General features: G+C 39.1%; 1 protein-coding gene across 12 annotated transcripts in view; it reads left to right on the top strand.

Moving 5' to 3' along the window:
• The window catches only part of KANSL1 (KAT8 regulatory NSL complex subunit 1), a 213734-nt gene that overhangs the window by 17268 nt on the left and 171530 nt on the right, over positions 1 to 24936 (top strand). For 7 of the 12 annotated variants that reach the window (XR_015745633.1, XR_015745631.1, XR_015745632.1 and 4 more), the window contains exon 1: positions 14957 to 15665. The exons of 3 other annotated variants lie outside the window; for them this stretch is intronic. The gene's annotated coding sequence lies outside the window, so the exon portion shown is untranslated. Of the gene's footprint in view, positions 1 to 14956; positions 15666 to 16164; positions 16185 to 16870; positions 16949 to 24936 lie in introns of those variants that run through there. 2 more of the 12 variants (XM_087945428.1, XM_087945427.1) reach the window with 2 other exon arrangements.

The raw sequence follows: 24936 nt of genomic DNA, 5'->3' as shown, positions 1-24936 counted from the left end.
TGGCACTCTCACGTGGGCATCCATACAGTGGCTGGACCAACTCCAGATTAGATTGCCTACATCTGACCTTCGGTCTCACCAAGGCCTTAATAAGATTATCGCAGCAGCAGAATTCACTGCAGATGCCACTCTCAATTCCGCCAAATTTGCATCTAGGGCCATGGCATCTTCAGTAGCAGCAAGAAGACTGTTATGGCTCAGAAATTGGCAGGAGGAGTCACGCCGTAAATGGAAGCTGGTTTCAGTTCCATTCGCGGGCGATAAGCTTTTTGGCGATGCTCTGGAACCTTATCTCATCAAAACCAGAGATAAACGTAAAATTCTCTCTTCCTCTGGAAAGAGAGCCGACTATCGCCCAGCTCCTTATACTGGTACACAGCCCTTTTGGGAGGGTGGGGGTCGTTCCTTCCGTCGCTCTAAATTATCCCTCGTTCTCCCCACCCATCGGAGGTCACCAAGCCTTCTTTGCCTCCGAATGGGAGGAGTCAACGGCGGATGCCTGCGTGCTCAGCACTATTAGGTCAGGATTACAATTGGACTTCCTAATGCACCCCCCCCCCCAAATTTTTTTTGATCTGTCCTGTCTCTCAGGACATTTTAAGGCAAGACCTCACGAATCAGGCCATTCAACTCCTCCTTGAAATCGAGCTATTCAAACCTGTTCCCCCCTCTCAATGGGGACATGGGCTTTATTCTCGCCTTTCATCGTTCCCAAAGCCTCAGGGGGGGTAGCGAACCATCCTGGATCTAAAATTTCTCAACCAATTTGTAAAATACAGGCTATTTAAAATGCAGACTCTGCATTCTATTTTAGAGAGCGTTCGGGAGGGCGATCTCTCTTCCACTGATCTCATGGAGGCTTACCTCCACATCCCCATTTAGCCTCATCATCGCCAGTTTTTCTGTTTCTGTTATCAGAATACCCATTACCAGTATCGAGCACTTCCCTTCGGCCTCTCATTGGCTTCAAGGGTCTTCACGAAAGTTCTGGCAGCATTGATGGCATCTCTTGCTTTCTGTTCCAGTGAAGATCCAATGCTACTTGGACAACATTTTGATTCTGTCCTCCTTCATCCATGCAGCCCATTGGGATCTGCAAATTATCCTGTCATATCTCCAGAGCCACGGATTTTTCCAGTCCTCCTCCTCCACCTAATGGTTCCTGCTTCCCTACCAACGAGCAGGAACCAGCCACTCATCCATCAAGGTCCCGCTCCTGCCACAAATCCGGAGATCTCTCAATTGTTGGTGTTCCCCGTTAATCTGGAAGGGACTCCTTTTCAGGGTTAGATAGCTTTTTTTTCAGATAGCTCAGAACCTTGGTCCAGGTCAGAGCAGGCCCTTCCCATAAATTGGCTAGAGCTCAGAGCCATTTTTCTAGCTCTCAAGCATTTCAGGCACTCAGGACCGGCTCTCATGTTCTAGTCCTTATGGACAATATGGCTACCATGGTTCATGTCAACCGGCGGGGGGGGGACGAGGTCCAGAGCCCTCATGGGAGAGGCTCTACGGTTGGGGTTATGGGAAGAGCAACACCTGTTGTAGATCTCGGCGGACCACTTCTCCAGGATCAACAACTCCCAGGCCAACTGGCTCAGCAGGAGCCTAGTTGACCAGGCAGAATGGTCTATTCCTCCTTCTCTATTCAGAGACCTTTCCCTCAGTTTCGGAACGCCGGAGGTAGATCTTCTCCACTCCTCAAATTGCCCAGGTCACCAGTTTCTTCACCAGGTTTCCCTGCCAGGGAGCGGAGGGGACCAATGCCCTTCGGTGCAGATGGCCCCAAAGTCTCCTCTATGCCTTTCCCCCACTCCCATCATTCTGGCAGTAATTCGGAAGATGTTGGAGGAATGAGCAGAGCTCCTCCTCCTGGCACCCTATTGGCCAAGGACGCCCTGGTTTGCGGACCTGGTCAACCTGTCGGTGGCTTCTCCTTGGAGGATCCCAGCCCATCTAATCTCCCTTCATCAGGGGATTCTGTTCCACCCGGAACCCCAGTGGCTCAAGCTGACCATGTGGTACTTGAGCGGCAGCGGCTAGAGGTGACTGATCTTCCTGAAAGGGTCATCATCACTATCCTGGCATCTCGCAAACCTCCCACAAGGCACATCTATGATGCCACCTGAAAGGCCCTTCCCGATGGTGCCTTGGGGAGGGTCTCTCTCTCCCGCTTTAGTCCAGTTGGCAGAGGTTCTTAGATTCCTTCAGCATGATCTGGAGAAAGGTTTGGCCCCCAACACCTTACGCAGGCAGGTTGAGGTCCTCTCCTCAGTTCTTTCATGGGGTTCGCTTCCTTATCCCATCATCCTTCAGTCAGGAGGTTTTTGAAAGGGGCTTCCAACCTGCACCCACCGGTGGTTCACAATATCTTTCCTGGGATCTTCATTGCATTGTTTTCTGAGCCCGCGAGTCTAGAGCCAGGGCGCTTTCATTGCACGGCGGAGCTTCTTGTCTCGGGAAACACCGGGCGTCATTGCTGCCCCTTGAGGGGAGGGCGAATCTGGGCTGCGCGATTGGTGGACTTCGTGGCTTTGGGTGGGAGCGAGGACAGATGGAGTCCGCGAAGTGGGGCTTGCCTGCCCTTGCTGGCTGCCTCTGCTTCCTTAGGGGCGGGGAAGGGGGCTCATCTGGACCAAGGGTGAGTCTCCCACTCAGTTTCCCCAGAAGGATCTTCCGTTGCTTTTGCTTTCTCCCTACGTCTTCCCTCTGTTAAAATCCCCCCCTACACACACACTTATTTTCGGGAGGATAGATTTTGTGTCTGAGCATTCTCACATGATGGTGGGTCTTTCCCCCCCCTAAAAACAGTTAAAAAAAGAAAAAACAATATATCCTCATGCAAGAACTTTTCTGCTTCCGATTATCCCCATGCTTACAAGTTGCAAAGGAAACACGGAAGCAGGGAAGCGGCTGCCCAGCTCCAGAGTTCCACACCATTTTTTTCCCAGAGGGGAATCTGACTCGAGTATAAGCCGAGGGGGTTTTTTTCAGCACAAAAAATGGGCTGAAAAACTCGGCTTATACTCGAGTATATACGGTAATCTATTTGCTGGTATTACCTTACTTTTTTCTTGACTACAAGTATTGCAGTGCAAATACTTACTGCAAGGCTTCAGTTTTATACCTTTAGATAGTTCTACCCTTTGTTTGAGCATTTTAAAATTTATATGCCCTAAACGTCTGTGTAACAAATGTATGCATTCATCATGAGGTTTAACATTATTATATACTGTGTTAGCTACCTCTAATGAATTATCATTTAACACATACAATTCACCTTTTAAAGTTGCAGTCACTTTTTTACCTTCTTTTTCTATTATGCAACTTTCTCCCCTAAAGGTAATTACATAACCTAGTTTAACCAAAACTCTAACTGAAAGCAAATTAAACTTAAGTTGTGGTACATATAACATTTTTACATTTTCTTTTATGCAAGAACAATATGCTATACCTTCACCTTTAGCTTTCAGTTTCCAGCCATTAGCTAACGATATCTGCTGTGAACTTGTGGACATCTTAACAAACCTTTTCTTATCTTTTGTTATGCAGTGCGATGCTCCACTATCTACAACCCATAAATTATTATTCACAGTTTCATTGCTATACATGGCTAATTCTATGCATTTTTTATCCTTTTTATGCCTTTTAGCATTCTGGCTGGCATTTTGGCTTTTTGCTTTCTTGCAGAATCTAGCCAAATGTCCTTTTCCTCCACAATTAAAACATTTTCTAATTGTATATGCTGACGTAGATTCTTTATCTTCTTCTGGTTGTTTCCTTCTGAGGTGATCCCTTTCAAGCCTTCTCCTGGCTTCTTCAATTAATCTGCCAGTAATGTCAGTTAATGTGAGGTTATCTTTTGGCAGAACTTCAAGTGAAGTTACATAGTCATCATAACTCTCATCTAACGAAGACAAAATTATATAAACCTGATGCAGTTCTGTGAAGGTAAGTTCTTTTTCATGCAGTTCCTGAAAAATTCTCTTCATAGCGTTTATATGACTCAGCATGTCTCCATTCTTTTGAAGATGTGTTCTGAACAGTTTTCGTGTAAGATTTATATATGCTCCTACACTGTCTCGAACATAAATCTTCTTTAAATTCTCCCAACACTTCGCAGCTGTTTCTTCTCCATGAATATGGACAAGTTGCTGGTCAGAGAGCGTCAGTCCTATTATACAGAGAGCTTGCTCATTCTTCAGTTTACATTCTTGTATTTTCTGGGCATCATCCTCATCCTCCGGATCCCATGCATCTACTTCTGGTGGGTTTTGAATTATACTCCACAAACCTTCTCTTCGTAGAAGTAGGCTGCATTTCATAGACCATGAAACATAGTTTGTTCCATCCAGTTTGGATATTAGAGACAAACTTTGTAAATTGACTTGTGCCATCTTTTTCTGGATATTAAACTATAATTAATAAAACACAGCTGTCTGTTTACAGTATTGTGTAACTACACAAACTCTCATTCACAAGCCTGTTATATCCTGGTTAGTCTGACTGTGCACCTGGGCCCATAACCAGTGTTAGGGATATACACCCTAGCAGAATGTGCAACGGTAGTCAGTCAGTCAGGCAGATATGTGAGATAAACGTTGTTGTAGCTTACACTCAGTAAATCAGATACACTGTGCCAGTTAAATAGTTTTTATTCCAGTAAGAGTTATAGCATAGTCAAACAGTCCATATATCATACACTTAGTTCAGTCCGTCCGGGGATTATCCATTAGCAAAGTCCAGTGTCGAAAAAGAGGTCAGTAAACTTACAAGATATCAGTCCAGTAATTTATCTCTTCGCAGTAGAGATAAGAAGAAGTAAAAAACCTCCTTTCTTCCTTCAGCAACAGGAAACACGCAGTTATCACCATCAATCCATCATTGTCAGCAATCCAGTAAAAGCCAGCAAACAGTGAGCTCTCTTGCTCCCTCTTATGGTGATTTTACAACCGCACCCAAAATTACATTCTTTGCAGTTTAAAGTGACACACACTATCATAGTCTATATATATTATTTTACCCAAACTAAGTTAGGTAACCTATGTTATTCCTAACATGTCCCATCCTGGGCTCTTGATGCAGCATGAAGGAGAATAGGCGTTGGTGGAAGTTAACCTGAATGCCCTTTCTATCTATGCTGCGAGAGAGCCCAGCCCCTCTCTTGATTCATCCGGAGAGGGTAAGTCATATTTCTGTATTAATTTGTGCTTTCAGAGACACCTTTCAGTCTGTCAAGTATCTTCGCCAAAGCTGGGGTCTCTTCCGGGGGCTGGCTTTTATATCTTAGTACAGACTGAGCTATGACGTCATAGGAAGGAGTCAACCCCATCCTGGGCTCTCTCGCAGCATAGATAGAAACGGCGTTCAGGGTAACTTCTACCAATGCCCATTCAAGTCCTAAACAAGAACCTAAGAGCTGTTAAAGTAACATCTGAGTATATAGGCAATTCTGAGTCAGGCGCTGATAAGTTCAAAATGTCCATATATCTAGGCAACCCTTTGGGTATTGCTCAAAAGGTTTCTACCAGTGGTGGTATTCAGCCGGTTCGCACCAGATCGGGCGAACCGGTAGCGAGAATTTGGCATGGGTCGCTGAACTGGTAATAAGTTCTGGCTGGCCAGGCCCCCCACCCGGTCACCCTCCCTCCCAATGCTCGCTCACCCCGCTGCCTGTCTGACATTGCTTAAGGTATTTCTTTTTTTCCTCCCGATAATCAGCTGTAGATAAGATCAGCTGTGCCGGGATTCCCTTGCTGAGGCCCAAGGAGGCAAAAAATGGAGGGAAGGAACTCAGCCCCCCCTCCATTTTTTGCTTTCCAGATCCCCAGAGGAGTCTTAGGGGAGCAAAACGCCTCCCCAGAGGCTTCTCTGATGCTAGGAAGCTCCCAAAACAGAGTTTGGAGGGGTGCTGTGTAGCCCTCCCATGCTCTGTTCCTTTTCTTCCAGAGCCCCAGAGAAGCCTTAGAGGAGCAAAAACACCCCCGAGGCTCCTCTGTGGCTAAGAAGCTCCCAAAAATGGGTGGGGGCTGCAAAAAAGCCACGCCCACCCAGTCACATGGCCACGCCCACCAAGCCACGCCCACAGAGCCGGTAGTAATAGTTTTTGAATCCCACCACTGGTACCTATTATTATTGGTACAACCACTGATTTATTCCTCCATAGTCACTCAACTTCAATTTGCAGATCACAGTATTTTGTTATGTTTTTAGCAGTTTCTCTTCAAGTGATCAAGTGGTATTGCCATATCAATGTTCCAGACTTTTTTCTTTTCCACAATAGTGATTTCAGGCGTGTTATGGGCCAGATATCTGTCTGTTTGGATTTGAAAGTCCCACAGGGTTTTGACCTGTTCATTTTCAAGAACTTTGTCAACTTGGTGTTCCCAGTAATTTTTGCTGCATTTGAACCCAAACTTCTAGCAAAGTTTCCAATGTATGATTTTGGCAACTCGATCACGACAGTGTAGATAATCAGTTTGTGAGATTTTCCTGCAGCCACTGATAAGATGATCCACTGTTTCATCTTTCTCATTGCATAAGCAACATTTGCTGTTGTCACTGACATGTTGAATTTTTGCTTTCTTGGAATTGGTCTGCAGGGCTTGTTTTTGGGCAGCCAAAATGAAGCCTTCAGTTTCTTTCTTCAGCACTCTGATTTCAACCATGTTAGCTTTGTATCTACCTTTCCTTCAATGTCTTCAGATATTGACTGTGCATAGGCTTCTTTTTCCAGTTAGTAACTTGATGCTTAAATTGTTTCCTTTTGATATTCTGCTTTCAATCTTGTTGTTTTCAAGAGATTTCCTTTGTTCTCCTTCAGCTCTTTTGCTTCTTTTATGTAGTCATTTAAGCCATGTTTTTCCTCTTCCACAGTTTGTTTTACCTGTAAGAGTGAAACTTGTTGTTGTTCACAACAGTCAGCCAGATGTTCAGACTGGATTTGGCATTTTTTCAAATCCTTTTCAAGGACCTGGGATAGGCAGATCTGGATGTTTGATGCTGTTGCTGATATCTTCACAGAATGTAAACTGGTCTGATTAAAGCTGCCTTTTGCAATTGACTGACAGTGAATTTGTCAATGCCAGTGGTGTTCAAGTGATGCCCCAGTTGTTTTGGGACTGCACCCAACGCACCTATTACTATTGGGACTACCTTTGCTTGCTTCTGCCATAGTCAGTCTGTTTCAATTTGCAGATCTTTGTGTTTTGTGATCTTCTCCAGTTCTTTCTCTACTATTCTGTTGTTTCCAGGTGCTGCCATGTCCACTATCCAGACTTTTTTGGTCTTCTTTATCAACTGTTAAGTCTGGAATGTTATATGGCAAGTGCCTATCTGTTTGAATTCACTGTTTCTTTTTTCTTTTTAATAAAAGTTTTATTTAAGTTTTCACAAAACATACAAATACAAATAAAATATCTTTTTTTGAGAACAGCATGGCCCCGGGTTAGCACTTCTCCATACAGACATAAATTCAATACATATTTATCTTATACATTCTAATCCATAACTTAGAACTATTTTTGCAATTTTTTTCAATAGCTTTTCCCTTTCTTTACTTCCTATAGCCTTATTTTAAATTATCTCATTCCTTTCTTAATTCAATTACATATCTTTTTCTAATTTTTAAAATTTTTCTAATCAGTTTTTATTTCGTCTGTCCTGTTGACAATTTCATATTATCTTTTCTCATAAAACAAATTTTCCCTGTAATTACTAGACTGGAGTGTAATACCTTTGTATCTTTTTTCAAATATTATTTAAAAATTTAAGTTACATCTTTACAGTTATAACATTCATTTTCTAACCTCTATTTTATAACACATACCTATTTTCAATCAAATTCTGCTTGGTACATTCCCTTAAAATACACAATAAATTCTTAAAAGAAAAAAGTATAAATGTATATATATCTGTGTATATATGTATAACAATAGTAAATGGAATAATTATTCTATTCAAGTACAACTCTGCCATTAATATTAATAACAATCTTTTACATTTCTATTTCTTTTAACAAACATTACCTAGTAATATCAGTTGTCTTTCACTTTAATCATCTATATTTCATACTTTACTTATTACTGTCTTTAAATAAAAAACCAAAAAATAGTTATTAACAGTAGTCAATAAAGTTATTATTCTTATTCAAGTTCATCTTGTCAACTGATAAAAAACTTCCTTGTTTCTTTTCTTTTTTTTAAACGTTCTTTTTAAATCAAGAGCCTTATTCTCTTTACAAATATTCCACTACACATCAATAGAATTTTTTTCTGTCACTTTAATCATCTAACCTATTTTCTAACCCTTTTCTATTTCTAATATAACAATGCTATCCCATGCACCCTTGCAGAATCCTCTCCTTAAGTTAAATTTTAACCATTGTCTCTGTGTCTTTTAAATAGGTTTATACCTTTAATTCTTGTACATTTTTCCTGTACCTCTATATCTTGTTTCTGTCCTTTGTAGCTTCTTTTCCTTTCCCTCTTCCCTCTCTTCTTCTCCCTCCCCTTTTTATTCCCTTTTCTATCTGATTCTCCTGTGATCCTCCCTTCTGCTTCTTCCTGATATGATTACTTTTCAAATTACTCTTTTTTTGGTTGTTGCTTCAGTGTTTAAGTTTTTAACTCCCTCTCCCCCTTTCCCTTTTTTTACCCCGCTTAAAATTACTTGGTCATTAAAGATGGCTTCTTCATTGTCCCACCCTTCTGCCAGCATTTCTTGTTGTTTTTCATAGTTCAAGATCTCCATTTCTAAAAATTGAAATACGAAGCCAAAAGATCCTCTTCCATCTTGTGCTGCTTCTTTTTGTTCTTTAAGTCTCATTTTTAACTCTTCAAGGAGTGATGCCATTTTAAAAATTTTTAAACAACCCCCAATTGATTTTATTTTATTTCATTAGGATCCTCCATCCAAAGTTCCTGGAATCATCCAATAATCCAAAACTGTTTCTTGCTTCTTTTCTCACTTTCTCTTTCCAGGGGCTTTGTTATCTTGTAACAAAGTTTCAGCTACAATGTATCTTTTGCAAGACTTGTTAAAATTCCACTATCAATTTTTTTAAAAGTTCCAGGTGGTCTCCTCCATTTTCCAGATTCCACCCTCTTTTTTCCTTTTTCCCTCCGCTGCTTTCTTTCTTTTTTTTAAAGAAAGTTTTTAAATTATCCAAGAATCTTTATCCCTTTGACACTTTTATTTTCAGCTAGAAATAGCCTATTAATGTCAAAGTGGATTAGTATCAATTTCTTATTCAAATCTCTTCTTCTTAATGCTCCAAGTCAGTTAAAGCTGTCGATGTTAGAGAAAAAAACCCAATTCCGTTTCCTTTCCCTTTCTCTTTCGCAGCTTAAAATCTTTTTTAGGAATAGTATTAGTCTTTAAAATTCATGTTCCAGGTACCTTAAATAGATATTCTCCATTCAACCCGGTCAGTCAAACTTTCTCCTTTAAACTTCCTCTTGCACAATCTTGTCCGGTCGGGTTCTTCTTTGAGGTGGCCATTTCTGACCACTGCTGCAGTCGCCTTTGGGAAAGGGAGTAATGGCCAGCCGAGGAGGAGAGATGCGGCTCTCCTTAACCCCGCTGACGGCTCCCCCTTCTTCACTACCTCTACGGTGTGGCTTCAGCCCCGAATCCAGGCGGCTCAGGGTGTTCCAGCGGCGAGCATGGATCAAAACCGTGGATGATCGCGATTTCAGTCCATTGCTGAAGAAGCCCAATCCGGAAGTTCCTCTATTCTGTTTTCTATATATCTATTATATTTCCATTTTATTTATACAAAGCTAAGTTGGCAAAAATACATCAAAATTCACTGTTTCTTCAGGTTCTTTGCATAGGTGACATTTGCTGTCAGTTGCTGTTTTTGTATGCATGTGTATGTATTTGTTCTTAAGGATTGCTCTTGGGCAGCCAGAATGAGCTTCATTGTCTCTTTCTTCAACTTTCCTGCTCTTAGGCATTGCCAAGTTTTGTTATTATCTGTTTTCCCTGCTATTTGTTTAATGTATTGGTCAGATAATGTTTTGTCTTCCCATGTCTCCATTCTCTTTTTCATTTGGTCTTTCTTGTAGGCCAGATTACTGTTGCCAGTAGTCAGTCAGGCTTCCTGGTATATTGGCTTCAGTGGATCTTCTTTACTGTCCTTCAGATATTCTTCCAATGCTCTTTTTTCTTCTTTAACTATCTGATGTACTTGCAAATAGATGCCCATCTTTCTTTGGTGGGTAGAGTCTGCTTATGTTGCTGTGAGGATGAAAGGCATGATTCATTGTCATTGTTCTGATCTGCTTGAGTCCAGCTGTATATCTAATGACTTGCCCAGGTTTGGATTGCCTTGATGGTATTTCCTTCATTGAGTTTGGACTTTAAGATCTTCACTATCTTAATATATTCACTTTTAAAGGTTTTTTTTTTTGCCTTCAGTGAGCTTGATGTTGTCAGCTTGAAGAATGCTCTGGCATTTGTAGTGATCATCTTCATCCAGACTCTTGATGTTATTACCATAAGGCATCTTGATTTTTTCAGTTTTCTGTTTTTCCTGTTTGATGGTGAGCGTGGCACAATTATCCAGTCCAAACTCCATTGCAATGTCTTCTCTATATATTCGGACAGTGTTGACCAGCAATTCCATTTCAGATGATGTTTTTCCAAATAGTTTAAGGTCGTCCATATAAAAGAGGTGGGATACTGTAGCAGATGTTTTTGATTTTTGATAGTTACGATTTGAATTAGATAATAATCATGATGATGATGCCCAATAATATTTCAGAAAATAGAACATTCCAGTCCACGCTGTATCATAGACTTTATATCAGCAGTCGGGCCGTGAAAATTTTTTGGGGGTCTGCAGAGAAATGACATCCCCAGAGCACCCCACCAAACCAATTAATCCAGGCTGCGCAGGAAAACAAGGCTGTGCCGCCCACATGGCCCTCCCTCCCCACCCACTCTGTCAGCTTTAAAATTCAGCTGCCACATTTTTTTAAAGAGAGTTGGAGGAGTTGAAAAGTTCAAGGTTATTCTGTATGTCGTATTAAGAAATTCCAGTGGTAAATAATTGGTTCTTGTGATTTATGAAGTGTAGAAGTGGGAGAAGGTAAGGGAGGAGAGAATGTGGATTCTGTGCAACACGCGAAAATAATTTCACTTGGGAAATTGCCTTTGACATGCCAGATCTATTTCTAAATAAATCAATTGGAGAGAAAATGTCTTGGAGTGATTGATATCATGGATACTTTCGAGATGCCTTACATTTATTTCCCAAGTGAAATTATTTTCGCGTGTTACACAGAATCCACCTTCTCTCCTCCCTTCTCTCCTCCCACTTCTACACTTCATAAATCACGAGAACCAATGAAGTACCACTGGAATTTCTTAATACGACTTACAGAATAATCTTGAACTTTCTTTTCAACTCCTCCAACTCTCTTTAAAAAAATGTGGCAGCTGAATTTTAAAGCTGACGCACTTCTTACCTGGCAAACTTGCCTGCTAAGTTGATATTTTTCCTTTTTCCGACCATCAGCTGTTCTGCTGTGCCGGGAGATTTAGATTAGCTAGAAAGCAGGAAATCATTGGATTTCTTGCTTTCTAGCTAATCTTTAGATCTTCGGCTCTGCTTTTAAGCAGAGCCGAACCTTCCTTAGGACTGAAGCAGTGCAGACTCAGCTAACCGATGGCAGAAACACAGATCTCTAAGTAAATCTGAGATTCTGTGAGCAACTCAATCTGCCTGCCTGCTTTGCCTGATTTTGGGTAAAAGTTGCTTTTTTAAATAAAAAAATCAATATTTATATACATGGTGTGTTGTGAGTTGATTTTGTGAGTTTGCTTGCAGGCAAATTTTATGTAACAGACTCAGCTGATGGCAGATAGATAGATCTCTGAATGAATCTCTGATTCTGTGAGCAACTCAATCTGCCTGCCTGCTCTGCCTAATTTTGGGTAAAAGTTGCTCTTTTTTTTAGAAAAAACTCAATATTTACATACATGGTGTGTTATGAGTTAATTTTGTGAGTTTTCTTGCAAGCAAATTTTATGTGACAGGCTCAGGTAGCCGATCTCACAGATCTCTGAATGAATCTGTGATTCTGTGAACAACTCAATCTGTCTGCCTGCTTTGCCTGATTTTGGGTAAAAGTTGCTCTTTTTTATAAAAAATTCAATATTTATATAAATATAATATTTACATACAAACCATGCCCGGCCAGTCACATGACCACCAAGCCACACCCATGAATTAGGCCATGCCCACAGAACCGATTGTTAAGAAATTTGAATGCCACCCCTGCCTCTGTGTGTGTGTGAGAGAGAGAGAAAGAGGGGGAGAGGGAGAAATGTTACATCAGACCCCCCCCCTCTCTCTCTCCCACCGTCAGCAAGCCACCATCAGTCAGAATTCATATTAGTGGTCCCAGGATTTAAAATTATGATTTTGGTGGTCCCTGAGGTCCAAAAGGTTGGTGACCCCTGCTTTATATCACTTGTTTCTCGTTCTCACTGCTACTTGCTTCTTTCCATAAATGTAGACACTATATGGACATCTATCCTTGGATAGGGTGACGCACATGGATTCCTAAATGATGGGTTGTGAACCCCAGAAAGTCATAAACTATCTGTGGGTGTATGGGGGGGAATAGTAGTTGTTTAGACTTTAGTTACTAAGTTTAAATATTAGATTCTTTTTCTTAAGAATTTCTGGTAGTATTTTTAAAATTAATATTTCTTACAGAATATTATTTTGAAATGAAAAAAATTGTATAGCTAATTTACAAACTGATTCAATATATTCATATCTACTGTTGATTGTATTTCTATAATTTGCCCTGATTACAGGATTCTTTATGGATTGGGATTAATAAAAATCTCATATCTGCAGATTATTGCAACTGACACCTATTGATCATGTGACAAACTTATTGGATGTTGGTGATCCATTGATATTACCACCAGTTATTGAGTTTGCTTCTCTTGGATTTATTTTAGTGTCTTCAGTTTAATATATTCATAGCCTTTGGAATTTGTACAAGTCTATTACGTTCATTTTTATTTTTTCTCTAAATGTTACAGTTCTTACATTTTTTTATTTGATATCAAGATAAAAATATGGCTGCCCAAAATAAGTCACATATTTATTTCATCTCAAGTTATTACTTTGATTCATGGTGGACTTTTTTTGTAACAAGAAATAATTATTTTAGGGGGACTTAATGTCACAAAGTTTGAGAATCTTTAGTATTTTATGTGAACTCGCAGTTGTAGTTTTTATATGCAAACAATGGCTTACTATACTATATGATTCCTTGTAATCATATCTGGAAGGATGAAGGAAATATTTGCCATTGCATGAATACCTAAAGTAATCTAAATTGTTGCATTAGGTTATAAGGCTGCAAATTAAGCAAAAGAGAAGAGACACTTGGTGGTGCTGGTGGTAAATGTAAGTCCCTGCCTTAAAGAATCTTATTATAATTTATTTATGTTAGTTTTCTGAATTGTTAGCATTTTTAATAGTAAACCTATCACTTAAAAAGTGAGAGGTTTTTAAATTATATTACAGACATATATAGAGACCAGTACCTGAAAGTAAAAACTAAAGAGTTTGTAGAGTTTTATTTGTTGGAATAGTTAGGATCTGTAAAATGTAGTATAACATGGCATTGTGATGCTATAGTAGGCTAGTTAACTGGCACAGCATTTATAATTGTGTGTGGCATATCTGGAGATGTGTTTTTTTTTTAAAAAGAAACTGGCATTGCACAGATGAAGGAACATCTAAGATCTATGTAGTTGAGACAAAAAACGTTTCGTTTTCATGTGATGTTCCAGCATTTAGGAAATTGTGCAGATAAATATGCTAGGTGGAATACTATTGAATTTACTTCAATTCAGTGCCCTTCCCACAATTCGAACATAGGAAAAATATAATCCAAAACATCTGGGAAGTTTTTAGACTGAAAAAGGCTGTTTGGCCTAAAGAACTGCATAAGACCTGCTACTGCTTTGTATTTATGGAGTTCTCTTCTATTGGAATTTTCTGGATCTCAAAGAAAATTCTCCACTTGAAAAACAAACAAAAAGCAATGTACCATATTGGTTATATTCGCATGTTAAACCCTGATTAATGCAATTGGCTGAATGTCTACATAGCCATTATGTATTTTTTTTAGTGCATTTCGCTTACCTCAGTGTAATTCAACATACTTCAGCATAGTTAGATGTTCCTCTTTTTATGCAACTATAATTGAAAATTGCAGAGTTCTATTATTAAAATGAATGGGACATAATCTGTCAGATGTTCTCAGAAAATAAACAATGTAATATTTGCTTAATTTGGAAGATTGCAATATAATAAAAGCCCCATTTTGACTACTTGATAATTAATAATTTGTACTTCCTATAAAGAACTTTCAACAATCTGTTTGATACTATCATCTTTTATATTGTTTGGTTTCTTTTCTTCCCTGCAAAAGATAAGGCTAATAGATTCTGAAAAGATTCTGCTCTAGTAATATTCCCCATTACTGAGTAATTTGCCCCATTACTGAGAAAGACTGGTGATAGGTATTTTGGCAGTTTTAAAGTATTATTTTGTGAATATCACCGACATAAATTTGTTCCTAAAGACATGCTTTAGGTCTTTGGATATTTTAATAGTTTTCATGACTCTTAATTCCAGATTTTCCGGAGTGTGCAGCTGATTGCTGTTCCTCTTGCACTGATTGATCATTTTCTATTAGCCGTCCGGCCATTCGTTTTACCGTCTGCGCCGGGTGCACGCGCTTTTTAATTTGCTTTGGTAGCTGTCTGCCTTGCGCGCAAGCAGGTTTTTTAGCTGCAAAGCTGTAGTTTAACCCCGCAGTGCGCACGGGAAACCGACGGTGGCGCTACCGCCTCCGTTTTTGTGTTTCCTCCCCCCCCTTTTGCTTTCCCTTCCCCCTGCCTTGCCTGCCCGGTGCATTCTCCGATTAAAGGGAGGAGAAGGAGGAGGAGGAGGGCAGAGCAGAGAAGGAGCTCAGCCGCCATTTTCCCCCGAACATTATCTAGCAGCAGAAAAACAGCAGTAGCACCACCACCTCCACGGTCGCTGCGGCTACCTTCTGTCGTACGCGGTGGAGGGTCGGGTACGAAGGCAAAAGGGGGGGGGCGAAGGCGGAGAGGAGGAAACGCCGCAGAGACTGTTGCACATTGTGCCCCACTTTGAAGAGCGGGAGACCCTCCTTTGCAGTAGGAGGAGGAGGCACCGCAACAGCCGCCGCCGCTGGGGGGAGAAAGCCAGGAGCACCTTTTTTTCCTCCCCCAATCGCTGCCGCCGCCTCTCTCCTCTTGGGTGCGTGGGGTGGGGGCGGTTGCAAAGAAGGCAACCTCGCCCCCGGAGTCCCTTCCTTCCCCAGCCCTTTTCCTGCCCGCCCGCCCTCCTTGCCCGCAGAAGAGCAGGGAGCAGGCGGGCAGGGAAAGGGGGAGCTGGGACTGGAAGGAAGGGGGAGAAAGAGGAGCGCCCGAGAGAGAACAGCAACGGCGAGAAGACGTTTTGTGGTGGCGGGAGCGAAGGAAGAAGACTGCGTTCGCCTTGTTTGCAAACTGCGCCCTTTTTATTATTACTACATACATATATATTTTTTTGCGTCGGGCCGGATCCGCCCGGACTCTGCTCTCAGCTCCGTCACGTGGTAGGTGTCGCCGCCTGCTTGCTTTGCTTTTGCCTGCTTTACTCGATTGCTTGCTTGGCTTTCCCGTTGCCCTTGCTCGGCCCTTCTGTCGCTGTCTTTGTTAGCGCTACTGGCTGCCTGTACCTCGCACGAGCCCGCAGCGGCCAGAAAACAACTTCTATGACCCTTATTTCTTCCCCTCCTCCCTGAGTTTGATTCGCAACTCGTTTGCCTTTTAATTTCTGGTTCTAAGATGAACATTTTTTTGCAGAGAGATTTTTCTTTTTTAAAAAACCGTAATAGTCCTGAAACTTCCCTGTCCGGTCCTTTATTTTCTATTCGAAGTGTAAAATACTGCCACGTTCTTAATTCTTAATGATATTTTTTTTTCCTTACTACTTTCCCGTTCTTACCTGTTATGTGTTTGCAACACTCCCAGGCGTTTGCGCTGTCCTGCAACTACAATGCAATCTCCTCTCTACCTCATTACCTTTGGAAAGCCATAAAGCTTGCAGCTTGGAGTAATCGTGCTTTTATAAGGTTACAAAAGAGCTTTTAGTTTCCCTTAACAGTTAAGTGTGGGACGGAGGTGGGGGAAGAAGGGAATAAGCACTGCAGCCGGTCGTCTATGCTAGGGGGTGGGAAAGAGAGGGAACTGGAAAAGACTGACTTTGTTTAATGTTTGGAATAGAGGCGACCACTCCCGCTGTCCATTTTACAATAGCACTTGTAAAGTACTTCCCTCAATGAACGCAATGTCTTCTGTAACGGGCCCGTCCCTCGGTTGCTCTGCTGTTACTGTTATTGTTAGAGTGGCGTTAAAAAACTAGCCATGTATTTGCGCGCTTATGCGAAGTATTGCGGTTCCAACGCAAATTGGGGGAGGGGAAGAAAAGCTGGTTTCTTATGGCGCCACTTTAACTTGAAGGCTTTGCTCTTCTGTTAACGCAGAAAGCTTCCCAATTGGAAGATGTTTGTTTTCTTTGTATTAGTCGCTTGCTCTGCTTGTCTCCTCCCCCTTTCATAAACATGCTGCTTTCCAATTTACTTCTCGCCAACATTCGAACTCCGGCGTTCCCAAAGTTCCATCACATCCGTCCAAACCTGCCCCCAATTTCCATTCTCAAACATCTTGTGTGTGCGCGCGCGCCCGTGAGCGCGCCTGTATTGGAGATTTTGTCGTCACGTGGCTGGTTGGCAGTCATTTTTGTGTGCGCCTTGTGGAGACTGCATGCTGTATCCTTATAGCTACAGCTTTTACAATCAACAATGAATTTGCTTCTTTTTCCCTCTCTTCTCTCATGGTACTTTCTAAAGTAACTTATTTATATATTCTATAACCAATCAAACTTTTAATATAGTTTTGGGGAAGCCTTAACTAAATTATGCTTGTTTTGCTTAATGTCTATTGTGTGAGATTTTCCTTTTTATTGTAATAGAATCTGAAATTGCTGTTTGGGGTATAGACTCCGATCAATGTAATAAGTAGTATAGAAGGTGTGCCACGAAGTTGGTTCTTAATGACATTTTACTATCAAGTGTACTTGATCATTTGTTAATTATGAATATTCTTTTTTCCTCCTTAATTAGACTTATAGTTATCTTGCTTAGTGTTGTCTGCGTTTACTATTGATAATTTAGAATTAGTGGCACTGCTTTTGTTCTTAAAGCAAACTAGCAAATGTAATTTTCAGGGTTTTTTTCTTAAAATTAAAAATTCTGCTTCACTATTTGATCTTTTAGGTCAGTTCAAAAAAGAAATGAACCTTAAAGTAACTTGTTAAAGTAAGATGAACCTTAGTTTGGAAGGGAAATTGGCATTTTCAATCCTTTGATTTAAAACCTGTTCAGTGTCACATAATAGTTTGCTGCCACTTAAAAATAATATGAGAACATCAACATGGTGTTTGTATTCTAAGCATTAGAAAATTGTTGCTCTTTCTTGCAATTGCATGATTGCTCATACCGGGATTTACTCTACTTATGATGCATAATTCTAAAAATAAAACAGGTAAAAAGGCTTTTCTGCAGGACATAAATGTAAAAAATACTTCTGGTTGTCACAAACTTTAGAAGCTGTTCGCAACTGCTTTTTGAATTGTTTAAAGTTATACATGGAAAATTATCTTTAGAAAGGTAGTGTTACTGCACTAGCAGATTCAACATGAAGACATCACTTCTAATGAAGTTGCTGTCTTTAAACTTTATAGTAAATTATGTTTAACTTGAATAAAATAGTTCATTTAGTTCATATATTAACTGAATGACTTATAAATAAAGTTATATAGGATTTTGCTTTATATGCCTAGTGTTCGTGAATGATGATTCTTAATATTAGATATGTTAAACCTATGTATTTGATTCAGTTGTAAAACATGACTAACTCACATTGAAGACAGTTCCTTAACATAGTGAAACATTATGCATATGAATGGTTACGCAATTGGGTAATTTGTGAATAAGATTCCGTTTTCTCAAATGTGTTTTTCACAAAACATATATTTCTCTAAAGTTATGACAGTGATGGGATTTCTAGGTGGCATATCTCCTGTGATTTAAAGCTTAATGTCCAAGATTGATATTTGATTTTTAAAATTAATTAACATCTAAAATGTAAAATTATCCTTATTTGCAAAACAATTTTACTGTCATGGTTAAGATGCTGCTGGACTAGGAATAGGGAAACATAGGTTAAAGAAACTCAATGAGTGGCTTTGGGCTAGTCATTCTCTGATCACCTATCTCATAGTTGTGGAGAATATAGAAAGTAGAGCTATATACCTACTTGTTTGTGATTATGTCAGCACAATAAGGAAAACAACCTGGGGAGCAATCCTTACATACAATAATTTGTATGTAACTCATTTCTAGGATGGCTTTAGTGAAGATGAAGCTAAGCTATAAAATGGCTAACTAGCAAATATGCCTGCTAGTTCACCAATTTCTGTGGGAAATGAACTGTCTAGGTTTGTTTTGTTTTAAGTGTTATGAGTACAATCAACCCATCAGTTTCAAATGGAATAAATAATGTGCTTTTTCATGATAAGGAGGTGAAGTCTCTTCTATCCTTTCAGTAGAGCCTATAGGAAGACTGATTAGCAGTTTTTCTAAACTGGCTCTCATCATTTCCAACAGAGTTGTGGAATGTTCAGTGTTCTTTTGAATTTGATATTCTTTTCCCTTTTGAAGGCTTTGGGCTGAAATTCTCATCACAGGTGAGGTTTTGCAGTTGGGGCTAAGGATATTATTCGATTCACTGGTGCTGGATAGGACAAATCAGATATATTACCTGTTTGAAATTTTTTTGTTTTTGCTTCTGTATATAGTTGTAGCTATCTTAAATCATTTTGATGATGTAAAGTGGAAATAAGATTTAAAAGCAATATATATGTGTAGAAAAAAATCTGTTGTATTGCAGCTGCTGTGTTTTATTTGTTTTGCAGATGTATTAAATAATGCTCATAATTCTCTGACAGCATATCTTTAGATTTTAGCCATAGTGGCTGGGAATTGTAGCCCAACAAATTGGGCTGGAGAATCTGCTATTTCAGATAGGGAAGCTGGTAATTTCATTCAAGTGTGTTTTATGTTAGATATTTTTTCCTCATACTTACAATGGAAATGTTAAGGCATAGTTTACTGTGAATTTCTTTACTACTGGGAATAAAAAGATATTTCATTTACTTATGGTACAAATTAAGGAAAGGGAGCTATAGTTAGTTTTTAAGGTCATAGGTTAAAACAAGTTACGTAGGAGACAAAATTCTAGGGGATAAATATATTGACAGAAAGATAAAATATCTGATTTATACTCCTAATGAGACTTTGTTGAATCAGGATTTGAAAACATTGAAGAATTGATCTAATAATTATATCACATTAACAAAGTCAGTCAAAGTGCAGGAGAATAAAATAGGTGCCAAATTAGACAGAAATATTTATGAAATTCTATTATCTCTGATGTTCAATTGCTGTTTCTAGTTGTCTTATACAAACTTGATTTAATGATAAGTGTTATATGAATTTAATTTCCTATTTCTATGTTGAAATTGTTTTTTTTAATAAAATATACTTTTAGAGCCTTGATTAAAATGTGAAAATAATCAGCACGTTTGTTTTTTCATATGTTATTGTTTTAAAATTCTGAGTTTTAATTAAGTTACAGTTATAAAACAAAAGATTTGGTGGATTCTGACATCTCTTGACTATTGAAGTTGTGTTTGTAAACTGTTTGTGTACTAGTTGAACTTACATAGACCAAGTAACTTTTTAGCAGCTAATTGCTGTATTGAAAATAAATACTCTCCATGGGCCTCAATGATAGAGCTTGTATCACTAGAAGTATCCCTTGAAGAGGTGAAATTGAAATTGGGGGCCCTTTGAAATTGCTTGTGGACTTGGCATTTTAAAAATAAAATAGCTGTGTTAAGACTTGAATGCCTAACGGATATTTCCGTTATTTCTTTTCACAAATATTAAATATTGACTTCTTGCCATTGATATTCAATGGTATCATTTGGAGGAGATAAGTTTTTAAGGGCTGGAATTTTGCAGATTGCTGCATAGGAAATGATGGAATCTGTTTAAAAGGTATGTTGGAGGAAAAAACATCTTTTAAACACACTTGATTTCTCAGATAATGTATCTATTAAAATAGAGCGTTTTTGAAATAAGTAAAATCATTTTGAGATTTTGCTTGTCTATCAACATTAGCCAAAATGTTTGTCCAAATTGAAAGCAACTGAATTCAAACCACATTTAGTAGTAGAGAATAATGCAATAATTTACTGTGTTGGGAGAGTAGGGAGGGAGAGACAAAGATCAAGAAGATGTACTAACCCTGAGCATAGTTTTGTAATTATTGGAATCCTATAAGTTTAGGATTGTTGGCCTTATACCCAAATAGCTTTCATACTTAACAGCTGCTATAGCTAATACAAAGTACTCTTTTGTGTTTGAAATACTAAGATTCTGCATTCCCAGAACAATGGATCTGAATAACAAGATAGTTTATGTATGAATAACTATTTCTGGATCAGGCTTTTAGCTTTTGTTCTACAACTTAGTCTTTTGCTACTTGAATAACACTACAGTTAGACTAGCAGTTTACCTGCAATACTTTACTAAATTTTGTTAAAGCAAACATGATATTTCATACACAGATTACATGTATTAATAGTTTTTGGCTTCTTAATATAGAATGTGCCATAAAAAATAAATCAGTGAAAATTTGGCAGTAAATCAGAAAAAAAGTTAAAATACATCTTATTTTTTTAAAAAAATAAGAGATAGTAAAAGTAATAAATTATAAAATTGTGGTGATCAGTATTTATTTTCATGATTATCCTATTTTTTCTTGTGACTCCCAGTATATTAATTATTTTACATGGGATAGGCTGATACAGCTACCTTAAAATTGTTAACTGGCTACTTCTCAAAATAGTTAAATCAGGAGATTATTACTACAGTTTGGCCAGTTAAGATTATTCTATTCCTCAATTAATTGCCTTAACTCTACAGTATAAGTGAGGCTGATTATTTACATTGCAGTATTAGGTTAAATTTTGTAAACAAAATAATCTTGGTAGTATTAATACTTGGTGAATGTGTATATGTGTTCAGTTATAAAATTTTAAAAAGAAAAAAATCTTTATGGCACTGGTGGGCAAAATGATATCTAAAGTGAGATCTGGATTCTCAGGATTTCTTGGTTTCCAGTGTTATCAAGATTTGTTTTTGAATAAAAGTTTGGAAGCATTTCACTAGCACTGAGTGGCTATTTTCAGAAATTTATTTTCCTTTTTTTGCACATATACCTCAGTATTCTGAATGATTCCTTTGTTATTTTAAAAAAATATCTATTTCAAAATCCAGGGATAGGTCATTCAATTTTGGGGGGTGAGGTTTTACCAATATGTTTATAAGTCTTTCTTATTTTTTGGCTGGTAAATTTTTGAAAGCGTAAGAAAATTCAATAATGATCGGGTTCAATAAATTGAAGGAAAGTATGGAGAAGACAGAGGTACTTCCTTTAGGGAAGCAAAAATTAAACCTTACGGCCAAGTTGTATCCCACTCTGAAACATTAGATATGTAATTTTAAGTGCTCATAAACCTTAATTTTGTTCCTAAATAACCTCTGGAATAGACTCTTCAAAGGTAAGGTTGTGTTGTACCGGCAGCAGTCTGTTCAGAACAATATATTGCGGTGATCTAGTAAATTTTTTGGAAGCAATAATTCCTGGGATAGTGGTAATACCACATTTTTTCTAAATATTGCTGTGTTTTTTATCTGATTTATTTCCTTAAAATATATCATTTTAAGAATGAAATTGGAACTTCATCCTTATTTTCAAAATTGCCTGTGGGATGTAATTGGAAGCGTGTATCGTTGTTACTCAAAGGACTAGAAAGCTGTAATAAAGCAATGTCCACTGTCTTGTCTTCTGATAAAAGGGTTTCTGTGACTAGCAAAACATGCCTGGACAAATATTTTGTGGGGCTGCTTAAAATATGCTCTCAAAATTTCAAATGGTCTACAGGTCAAAAAAATTACCTATTAGTGGAAATGACATCTCTTACTAGATAGATCTTAAATATCTATAATATTTTTTTTCTTTCTGTTAGAATAAAGTTAGCCTTGCTGACCTCAGTTTCAAAATCTATCCAAGTCAAACATTTCCAAAGTCCTCCTGATTCAGAGGTGGTATTCAGCAGGTTCTAACCAGTTTCCGGAGAACCGATAGTGGAAATTTTGAGCAGTTCAGAGAATTGGCAAATACCACCTCTGACTGGTTCCACCACCATCTATTCTCTGCTTCCTGAATCCCAGCTGATTGGGTGAGTCTTCTTTTGTTGCTCTGCACAGGAGAATGGAACTTGAAAGCAGGTTAGTGGAATGTGGAGGGAATGGGATTTTGCAGTAACCTCCCAGGAGTGGGGAGGGAATGGAGATTTTACAGTGTCCTTCCCTTAGAGTGGGGTAGGAATGGAGATATTACAGTGTTTTTCCCATGCCACACCCACAGAACCAGTAGTAAAAAATTTGAATTCCACTACTGTCCTGATTGCTGGTGGTATATAAAAAGAAATATGTAGTTCAATAAAGGAAGGCTTTAATGTTATTTTTTTAAAATACCAGATGGAATTTTCTATTAGCAGAACTTCCTTTCTCTTTCTCCCTCTCTTTGAAATTTAACTGTATTAGTGGTAGTTGGGTTTGTTTGGATTCAATAGTATTTGCTGCTGTTTGTAACCTGCCTTGAAATAAGCTATTTTGAAGAGAGGAAATAAATTATGTAATTAATGAAATGACTTGTTTGCTTTACCAAATAATTTACTGCTTAGTTTTTTTAACTGCAAATATTTAATGCTGAAGCATTTAGCCAGAGCTGTCTGCTTGCAAGAGGGCCACTGTTTAAAGGGGTGAGATGCAAATATTTTTACTACTGGTTCTGTGGGCATGGCTAGGTGGGTGTGGCCATGTGAATGGGTGGGCGTGGCTTTTTTGCAGCATCCCCACGCTGCATTTTTTGGCCTCCTGGGCCACAGGGGAGTCTCCTGGGGGCATTTTTGCTTCCAGAAGTCTTCCCTGAGGCCCAAGAAGGCAAAAAAGGAGCGGGGGGGCACAGCACCTCCCCACCACGCACTCCTTTTTGCCTCCTAGGCCTCAGGGAAGCCTGGGCGAAGCAGTAAGACTGCAAGGGGGATCCCAGAACAGCTGATCGTCAGAACGAAAAAAACCTCATGGAGTGACTGGGCAGGGGAGAATGCAGTCAGCGAAGTTGGGCATGTGGGCGATGTCGTGCATGTGTGATAAAGAGTGGGAGGGGAGGGGCCAGCCAAGGGCACGATTTGCTAGTTCTCCAAACTGTGCAGAATCGTAACAACCGGTCCAAACCGTAGAATCACATGCCTGGTTAAAAGGACCAATGTGAACCACACTTCGTTTTTGAAAAGCAGCCCCTTTTTCTAATTTAAAAAAAATAAGCTTTCAAATGCATTGTTTTTTTCTGTGTTTGGGTGGTAGGGAAAGCATACAGAAGAAATATACATTGATGAGGAGAAAGTCAAAGACTTGATGCAGGAAGCACCATGATGCAAATAGTTTCTTCAGGATGGTAGATTTCAGTAGCCTCAGAATGAAAAAAATGATTTATTTATTTGTTAATGCTACGTCAAGATTCCTGTGTAGGAGATGAATGAAAAAAAAATAGATCAATGTTAGTCTTTAATTTTAACCTATTTGCATTAAATACTTTGTAGTGTTTATTAGTAGTTGGAGTCTTTGATCTGTTTCTATTCAAGTTAAAAGCAGATGGAAACTTAAACAGTGGCTAAGAGTAGAAGCTAAGAACTATGGTTTGAGACCTCTTTGGTTTCTGAATAAATTGTATCATCAGATAGGTAAGAGAAATTGTGAGAAAGTGATGGCTTGAAGTTGTCCACTGAATGAGGATTTGAGCCTGGCTCTCTGTTCATACTGCTGAAACTAATGTATTGTATTGTCCATTGAGGATGAGGTGGATGAGGAATACAAAACAGTGGTTCCTCAAGATGTTTGAAAGAGAAAAGAATAAAAAGGATTTGGTCTCTTGAAACTGGGAAGGATTTAAACTAATTTGTTACCTTTATCTGCTTTTAACAACTAAATGCACTGATTAGAAAGCATAGTTTCTTCGTAGTGCTTCTCCAAACTCCATATCCTCTAAATTTGTTGACTATATTGTCCAATCAGCACACTATATTTAGTTGTGGGAAAATCAAAGAAAATGCTCAAAAAAATAAAGGGAATACTTAACACAATGTAACTCCAAGTCAATCACACTTCTGTGAAATCAACCTGTCCACTTAGGTAGTAACACTGATTGACAATCAATTTCACATGCTGTTGTGCAAATGGAATAGACAACAGGTGGAAAGCATAGGCAGTTAGCAAGACATCCCCAATAAAGGAGTGGTTCTGCAGGTGGTGACCACAGACCACTTCTCAGTTTCTATGCTTTCTGGCTGATGGTTTGGTCACTTTTGAATGCTGGTGGTGCTTTCACTCTAGTGGTAGCATGAGACGGAGTCTACAACCCACACAAGTGGCTCAGGTTGTGCAGCTCATCCAGGATGCCACATCAATGCAAGCTGTGGCAAGAAGGTTTGCTGTGTCTGTCAGCGTAGTGTCCAGAGCATGGAGGCACTACCAGGAGACAGGCCAGTACATCAGGAGACGTGGAGGAGGCCGTAGGAGGGCAACAACCCAGCATCAGGACCGCTACCTCCGCCTTTGTGCAAGGAGGAAC

The sequence above is a fragment of the Notechis scutatus genome, chromosome Z, assembly GCF_049901735.1.
Source record: "Notechis scutatus isolate UNSWTSFEM ecotype Mainland chromosome Z, rNotScu1.2, whole genome shotgun sequence".
In the NCBI taxonomy this organism is placed as follows: domain Eukaryota; kingdom Metazoa; phylum Chordata; class Lepidosauria; order Squamata; family Elapidae; genus Notechis; species Notechis scutatus.
The sequence above is the reverse complement of the archived record's forward strand: the minus strand, read 5'-3'. Positions and strand labels throughout refer to the sequence as shown.